Raw genomic sequence first — 9369 nt, forward strand, 5'->3', positions numbered from 1 at the left:
GTTCCCAAACAAATTACGCCCGTTTATTATTCACCATGTTCATTTAATGCTAAATAATTCTGATGGAAATTTTTGTTTCTAATAAAAAAAAAAAAGTGGACAAGATTGTTGTTTTCAATCCAGATACGACCAGAATTTTTGTTTAAGGCTAAAATCAGGATCAGAATTTTTTCTCATAAACATCTCAAGACTACCCCCTTAAAGTCAAATGGTCCGTACCTTAGACTTAAAATCTATCTAAAGCTTACTGACTGGGGATCATTATTCAGCTAAGCTATAAATAGGCTGGGGCGTGTGGGGCTAAACATGTTTTCGTAGGTAAATAATATTGCTGTGAAACTTTTTTGTTCATGAGAGTGTAATAGAGTATTACTTTCTGTTTCGTGAAAAGCGGTAACTTTTGATAACTTACCATTTTCCGAAACCTGACCATGGCGAGGATTATTCATTTTTGAAAAAAATCAGTTTTGACCGTTCCATCAACACAAAAAACAGCAATGACTTCATAAATTATATATAACGTTTATCATTCATGCGAATTTTCGCGGATTTTAAACTCTTTTTTAGACCACAAAAATTCCCGCAAAAGTTATTTTGCGAATAATTTGTTACGTCTGACACGCATATTTATGACGTTTTGGCAATATTTGTATCATTATTGGAAACTATTATGAAAAGTTAAAGAATATTTTTTTTTTATTTTTAGAAACAGTAATATCTATGGATATAAATTTCATAAAGCTGAATTATTTACATTTCATAGAAGAGCTAGTTATCAAATTGCTCTGTCGTATTTCACGACATTGACGCAATAACGTGCTTAACGTCATAACACTCCTGAAATTTCAAATCAATAATAACGAATTGATGTGTAAAAGAGGCGGACAATTAGAATCCTACATGGATATACGATTTGCGCAGTGTTCTTATCTAGTCAGTTGTAGTCATGTCCTAGAGTTTTCAAACTCAAATTTTCCACACTGCTTTAAATAGCATGCCGCTTAGTTCTTCTCTGAAAATTCTATCCCTCAGGTTATTCAATACCTCTCAAGTAGCCATGAATTTTATTTCATAAGATTACAATTGAAAATCGTGTCACTCGTTCAGTATGGTGTTTTACTAAAGTTGAAAAACTTAAAAAGATAGGTGAAAGATACTAAAGGGACATTCAAACTCACAAGTTAAAAATAAACTGACAACGCCATGATTAAAAAAAGACAAAAAGACAAACAATACTTAGTCTACGCAAAACACAATATAAAAACTAAAGGCTGATCAACACGAATCCCATCAAAATTGGGGGCGATCTCCGTGGCTCCGGAAAGATAAACAGATCCAGCTTCACATGTGACGCCTGTCAACATAGACATGGATTTATATTCATTCACACTAGAGGAAAGTTGAAATTTGAAATTTACTTTTATTTATATTGGTAGTTTTTAAAGATTTGGATGATATGTCAAGACACCCGAAAACCCATTCTTCTCTGTTCTTTTTTTTTTAACGGAAATAATACTTTAATTTACACTACGAATCTAAACGTTTGGATGTTTCTACTGGCCAAACACCCAGTAATAATCAAGATATCACTGATAATCATATCATTTACTTAAAACACCGGACCACGAACAGTTCCATGAGATTCCACAGAATCCAACATTGAGTTTTATCTGGTTTCCTGTAACTGTTTAATTTCAGTTTATATGGGGCTTTTTCAAAACATAACATTAATATGTCTGTAACGTGTCCTTATCGATGTTTTGACACAATCATTAATGACGCCACATAATTGCAACTGGGATATTTAAGAAAAGCATTTTAAAATGATATTATAATAATCTATCTGATTACGCATTATGTTGGATCATACTTTATGATCATCTTTCAGGTAATGCATGTTAAAGATAACTAGCGCAAATGCACAAATATCTGGTCAGGTATTACGCCGGTATTGATGACTGGTGTTTATGCCAATTATCTTGAAAGTCGTATTTAAAAGATTGCTAAAAACTTTCAAACAAAAATGATCAACAAGAGACTTTTTCAAGTAATGATTGCCCTTAAATGTCGACTTTTTTAATCATCTCTTGTGTTTTGGGTTAAAAAGTAAAGATAAGAGTGATTTTTGTCATGGTTTATTCAAGTCTATAATGTTGGAGAGTTCCCATTGTTTAGATGCACACAGACCTAGATGAAATGTCAACATATTTGTTGTGTGATTTTGTTAATTCAGTCGTTATTGATTTTCGTAGTTTTTTCCATTTCCCCCCTTATATTCCGTCCATAGAAATATTTCTTTCCGTTTTCCGTTTCCGCCGTTTAGCAACACCCAAGTCTATCATAGCTGGCCAAGTTCGGATGAATATCTAGAGTAGATGGGATTGACATGGTCATATATAGCACCTGTTATGATTGGATATAGCTTCCCGCCATTAGAACTCAATGAGCCCTGGGTTGTGTCAGGGTTACTTGAGATCGACTCGATATCCCGGATGTTATGACGTGGATCCAATCAAATTTGAATGTTAACATATTCAGAGTAGGGGCCTTGTCGTTCCGTTAATCTAGAGTCCTTACTCTTCAAAATTATTTACCGTTCATATGGAACTATAGTCAGAACTCAAGTTCCATCCGAACTTGGCCTCGACAGACAATGTTCACTTTACAATTATTCGATTAACCATGTAAAGAATCTCACGAATTGATTTAATTGAAAATGAGGTCAAGGCCAGGCGAACCTAAAAAAAACATGAGTTATGTCTGAGGAAAATGTAAACCTTGTCATGATTCTAAAAAAAAATTTAGTGAAACAAATACAATTTCAGTAGGCAAAAGACAGTATTTCAACCACTGTCCAGTGTCTTGTAAAGCAGTACAAACGAATATACGTCTAAAGAATCAAAACTGTAATACAGCAGAAGCACAGGTTCCGCACAGCAAAATTAAAACGTTCTCTTCGAACCATTCACCAAGCGTTTGCGCAATAAGAAATCAAAGCGCTGTAAGCGCTAAAGGCAGTTAACCAAAAACCAAGGCAACCGTAATTATGAAAACTGTGGCAATGTTGCCTCAACATTAAACATTCATTTATAGTACATTCATGTTTATCTAATGATTTATTTATCAAGGCAAATAATTTATATGTTATCAAGGTTTCAAAAGCAATGCATATATCAATGTATATTTTTTATGGTGTGTCTGCAGTGGTACAAGTTCCCAATGATTGCAGTTGCTCTACTTGGTAGTTAACCTTGGTTTTATTTGACTGCTAGAAGTTCAATTTGACTTAGTATGAACATGTAATAGTATGAATGACTGGTTTCCCGGGAAAGAAAACTGAGTTTGTGTTCTATAGTACAAAAGTTATGAGACACGAATCAGACAAATGTTCACTACAACAGGGATCAAAGATGAGGTCTGACTGACTTGCCCATAGTAAATGTAAATGATTTGTTATTTTGTCCCATACATATGAATATATATAATTTAGGGGTGCGGATCTCAACGGTTTTCAAGCTCTCAAACAGGTAGGGGTAAGCAGAGGATTTAGGGGGCAGGGGGCCCGGCCCCCCCCCTTTTAGGGAAAAAATTTGGTTGCTTATATAGGGAATCACTGACGCGTGACTGGAGCGGGCCCCTCTTAGGTCAGTCAGTGGGCCCCACTTATGAAAATTTCTGGATCCGCCACTGGGGGTAGGGTGACCCTAGGGACTTCCCCTACATTTCATTTTATTTGTTATATTGTCCCATACATGAATATATATGGTTTAGGGGTGGGGATCTCATTAGTTTCCAAGTTCTCAAACAGGAAGGGTAGGGTGACCCAAGGGACTCCCCCTATATTTCATTTAATTAGTTATATTGATCCATACATGAATATATATTGTTTTGGTGTGGGGATCTTGACCGTTTCCAAGTTCTCAAACAGGAGGATTGGGATGACCACAGGGACTTCCCTTATATTTCATTTGATTTGTCATATTGTCCCATACATGAGTATATATGGTTTAGGGGTAAGGATCTTGACCATTTCCAAGTTCTCAAACAGGAGGGTGAACAGTGACCTCAGGGACTCCCCTATCTTTCATCTGATTTGTTATATTGTCCCATACATTAATATATATGGTTTAGGGATGGGGATCTCGACCATTTTGATTCTAAAACAGGAGGGGTGGGGTGACCCCTAGCGACTCTTCCTATATTTCATTTGATTTTTCATATTGTCACAAACATGAATATATATGGTTAAGGGGTGTGGATCTCGACTGTTTCCAAGTTCTCAAACAGGAGGGGGTGGGGTAACTCCAGGGACTCCCCCATATTTCATTTTTTATTTATTATATTGTCCTATACTTGAATATATGCAGGGGCGGATTCAGACGGGGGAGGGTTGCGGGCTTGCACCCCCCCTAAATTTGCAAAGCATGGGTTGTTCTCAGCTTAAAGAATATTCCGATAATTTTACCTCAATTTTTTTTTAGCCTCGCTCTGCTCGGCGAAAATTTAAGTTTGCGCCCCTCCTAACCTAAAATCCTGGATCTGCCCCTCATATGGTTTAGGGGTGGGGAGCTCGACCGTTTCCAAGTTATCAAACAGGAGGGGGTAGCTATATATAGAGTGGCCCAAAGAATGCCACCTATATATCATATGATTTACTTACATTAAGGTATATATAATATAGTTGCATTATTTGTGAAAATAAAGAATGAAACTTTCAGCTACTTTAATTAACCCTTCAAAATTGAGAAAAAAACAAATAACCCCTCGAATTGCAGTAATATGTTTACACTTTAAAAGCATCTCACATGCATTATCATCATTTATCATTTATAAAGAAAATTTAGACTGTGACCATGAACATGTATATTGTTAGATATACTGTTCCCAGCTGTCACGTTGTATTGGATTTTTAAATTAAAATTTATCACAAAGTAATTTTTAGTTTCTGAATAAAATATTTTTCTGCTTTTTCTTTCTTTTACATATATCTTTTGGTTTACCAGGGCCGTAACTACATTGAGGCAAATGAGGCAAATGCCTCATGTTAGAAATTTCAAAAAAAAAAACTTAAACAAAAGATTGTCTTAATATCAAATTAATTTCATAGAAAGTGTCTAGCAAGAAGCAAGTTCTCTTCACTCTCTGGTGTCTGCCCCTGCATGTTTTTCGTGATCCATGTTTCTATTTTACTTTTAGTTTTCAGAGTTGATAGTCTATTGTTTGTACTTCTATGTGACTGTCCCGGGTTTGTCATTTGTTCATTTATTGTCCTACTTTATGACTATAGCTGAGTGTTGATTTTCATTTGTAAACGTGTGGTTTTGCAATGTTTCATGCCCACCGATGTCCAGATATTGTGCGAGAAAATATTTTAAGAAGATACGATGCTACAAGACACAGAAAAAAATTGTCGTTTCTGCATGGAGAATTGAACTTGATATCAAAGAGTACAAAACTGTTTTTTTTTAGGGTAGATAAAACTAGAAAGCTGACATGGTTTAAATTAAAGTAAGGTCACCAATTTCCCGGATTCAAATAATTTGGTAAAAAAACAATAGTGTATTGCCATATGACCTAGCTTTTCTATTGAAGGGTTTAACTTGCATTAAGTCATGTTCAGACCCTCTTACAGAAAATAAAGGAATATGGAGTAAATGTGCACGAAACATAATCGCACAGAGTCAATGCATAGAAAAAATTCTAAAAGACAATGGTCAAAGTTGCTGGAGGGTCTTCAACAATAAAAGAATCAATAATACCGTAAAACAGGGTCAAGATGGTCCCTATTGTCGACTGAAGCAGTACTAGTACTTAAAGTACAATCTGTCACTTTATTTAAATCTAGTCATAAAAAAATAACTATAGTCCAAGCACAATACAATTAAGACAAGAACAGACAAGACAGGTCCTGTATTAATGATAATGAGAATTACGATTTTTGCTTTATCCTACATATCGGTCTTTTAATGTTTTCCATAAAACCTAAAAGTCTTAAATCACAATGAATCTATGTTCTTGCTTTGAGACCAGATTATTGTCGAAAAATAGCAAACAATTAATTGCGTTTTAATGTCGGAAAGAGTCCGGGAAACTTTCAGAATGCACGATTTTTCGTAATTTTTCTCAGAGCTTCTGGAGGCCTTGAGCGGCCCCCAAACCCCTCGTCAATTTTTTTTTTATATATATAATTTTAAATATATTTTGCCTCACTATTAGATGAGGCTAGTTACGGCCCTGTTTACAATACTAGTGTTTATATTCATTTACCATGCATAGATGTATTTCTTCACCTGCTTGGATTTATTTTGTAAATGATCGTCAAACCCGGAATTACCCTTATCCGCTTCCGGAATCGGATCCGATTTTGTAAAATTTTGTCTTCACGGCCGCCATTGTTATGTGTTTACAATGTTGTTTTTGTCAATCAGATACGATTTTACTCGAATTTATATAATATTTGTCGGCGATTTTCTGTATAAAGCTAGCGGTTGAACAAAATGAACATCGCCGTCATGAATAATAATGATAAAAATAAGTTTTTAGTTCGTTTAATTGGAGACTTTGGTGAACATGGTGAAAAGGTTTGCAAAGTAATTTCTTATTTTCTTTCAAATGTAAAGCGACTACGTCGGGCGTAGCTAGAAACCAACTATCATAATCGAAATTCCGCTTGCAAAAGTGGAAGGTCGCGGACCTCGGACCACCGCTAATTTGCACACCTGCCTCCAAATTGAAAAGCTACGAAAATTTCTTTTTCTAATTTGAAATTGCCGCCAACAGCATGAACAGTTGAACTTTATATAATAGACTACTGATTTAGTTGTACTACGTATTGATGACAGACAATATTCCTACGACTTTTGTCATTTGGGAAATCTAAACTGCTTGTCTTAAGAGATTTTCGGCGATTAAATATTTCATACAATTGTTCTTTGACATCTTAGCTAAAAGCACAAGTCATAATGAACTACACAAGGATTCTTAATAAGCACTACTTCCAATGTGTAACTTTAAAACTTTTGGATAAATCGACGATCATTTAAGGTTTTTCTGGTAATTTTTTTTGTAATCCAGAATAAAAAGTATTAAAAAAGTGTTCAATTAGTTATATATAACATAGTAACAAGCTAGATAATAACAATGGCAAGTATTTCAGGATTTATTGGGTAGAACACAAATCTAGGGTGCTCGCATAATGCAGCTTAACTGCATAAAAATTCAGAACATTTTAAATCAAAACGTGGCATCAAAATTTCAATAAATAAAAAAAAGGGTGCACATGCTGAAATGTTTCGCCTTCTTTACTAATCATTAACATTATGCTGATAGACCTAAATATAAAGCTTTACTACAACTATCACATAAACTTAACATGATCCAAGAAAATGAGTTCAAGGTCATATAAACCAAACAAGAAGTACACGTACACCTTACAATCATTCAATACACTAAATATAGTTGACCTATTGCTTATAGTTTCTAAGAAACAGACTTAACCAAGAAAACTAAATATTAAACAATGAACCATGAAAATGAGGTCAATGTCAAGATAAACCATGCCAGGCAGACATGTACAGCTAAAAGTCAATCTTTCCATACAACAAATATAGTTGACCTATTACTTATAGTCTAGAAAAACAGACCAAAACACAAAAAATTAACACTAAGCAATGAACCTTGAAAATGGGGTCAAATTAATCATGCAAAACTAACATGTACATGTACATCATAAAATATTTCAATACAACAAATATAGTTGACCTATTGCAAATAGTATTAGACAAAAAGACCAAAACTTTAACTTTGACCACTGAACCATGAAAATGAGGTCTAGGTAAGACGACACCTGCCAGTTTGACACGTACACCTTACAGTCCTTCCATACACCAAATATACTAGACCTATTGCTTATGTTATCTGAGATATGGACTTGAACACCAAAACTTAACATTGTTCACTGATCCATGAAATGAGGTTGAGATCAAGTAAAAACTGTCTGACGGGCATGAGGACCTTGCAAGGAGCACACACACGAAATATAGTTATCCTTTTACTGGTTCCAGACCACAGTTATTTCGTAGTGCATTTTCTTTAGACAATAAATGAAAATTAAAAATAACCACCTGCACTTTGTGAATAATATTTTTAGTGTGTTGTACTACTATTGGGACAAATTATATCAAAATTATCAGCTCTAACTCAAAGTAGGGACAATTTTATGTTAAGGTGGTCTTGAAATCTCTTGACAGCTTCCAAAATGCTTATTTTTAACCTTTTTCAGCTGAACCTGTTCATATCCTTGACCTCAGTGGCAGATCCATAAGGGGGGTTCTGGGGTTGGAACCTCCCCTTTTTTTTGGGCCGATCACTGGATTTGAATCGGATCATATAGTTGAAACCCCCCCCCCCCCCCCCTTTTTTTAAATGGCTGGATCCGCCACTGTACCTGCTACTAAATAGTATTTGAGAAAGACAACTGATCATGTGACCTTGCTCACTTATCCATGAAGTAAGGTCGAGGTCAGTTGAACCCAGTCTGGCAGACATGTAAAAATTGCAAGGAACCCATATACCAAATATAGTTATCCTATGACTTATAATTATCATAACAAAAATACTTGGACTTTTTTTTCAACCAGTCTCAGAACCATGAAATGAGGTCAAAGACATTGACATATGACAGACAGAAACTTCACAACATAAGGTTACTGCATACAAGATATGAAGCATCCCGGTCTTCTAACTGCTGAAATATATTTACACTGCTACCAGACAGTAATACAAAATGTACCTGTGTCACAGGTGAGACTCAAACAAGCTTAACCGGTGTATTAAAGTAGTAGAGGCAGACCATCCTGCGAGTTTGTTAAATATGAAACTATATGTTCCTAAATAAAGTCTTTGACAACAGCAACCATACCTGTATCTTGACATTGCACAATGTCAAGTTTTTCTTCGACTTAATAAATTAAGTCTTGGATGCATGATTTTTTATAAGTTATGACTGGTTTAAACTAGCTGTCAGTAACTGAGAGTACTCTAAGATCTGTACTTAGTATCTTTTTATTGTTTACATGTACAAGTACTTGGTCACATCCACTTTGTGTTTTTGTTGAATGTATCCATCTAATTTGTTTTTCTTTCATTTTATGTACATTAATTAGCAAGTTATTTTTCTTGTTTGAATTTTTTTTTCATTTGTCATTTAGGGGCCTTCTATAGCGGACTATGAGGTATGGGTTTGGTCATTGTTGAAGCCTGTATGGTGACCGATAGTTGTTATTTTCTGTGCTATTTGGTCCCTTGTGAAGAGTTGACTCATTGACAATCATTCAATATCTTATTTTTTATATTGAGAAGCTTTTTTCT

Source organism: Mytilus edulis, chromosome 1 (assembly GCF_963676685.1).
Source record: "Mytilus edulis chromosome 1, xbMytEdul2.2, whole genome shotgun sequence".
Classification (NCBI taxonomy): Eukaryota; Metazoa; Mollusca; class Bivalvia; order Mytilida; family Mytilidae; genus Mytilus; species Mytilus edulis.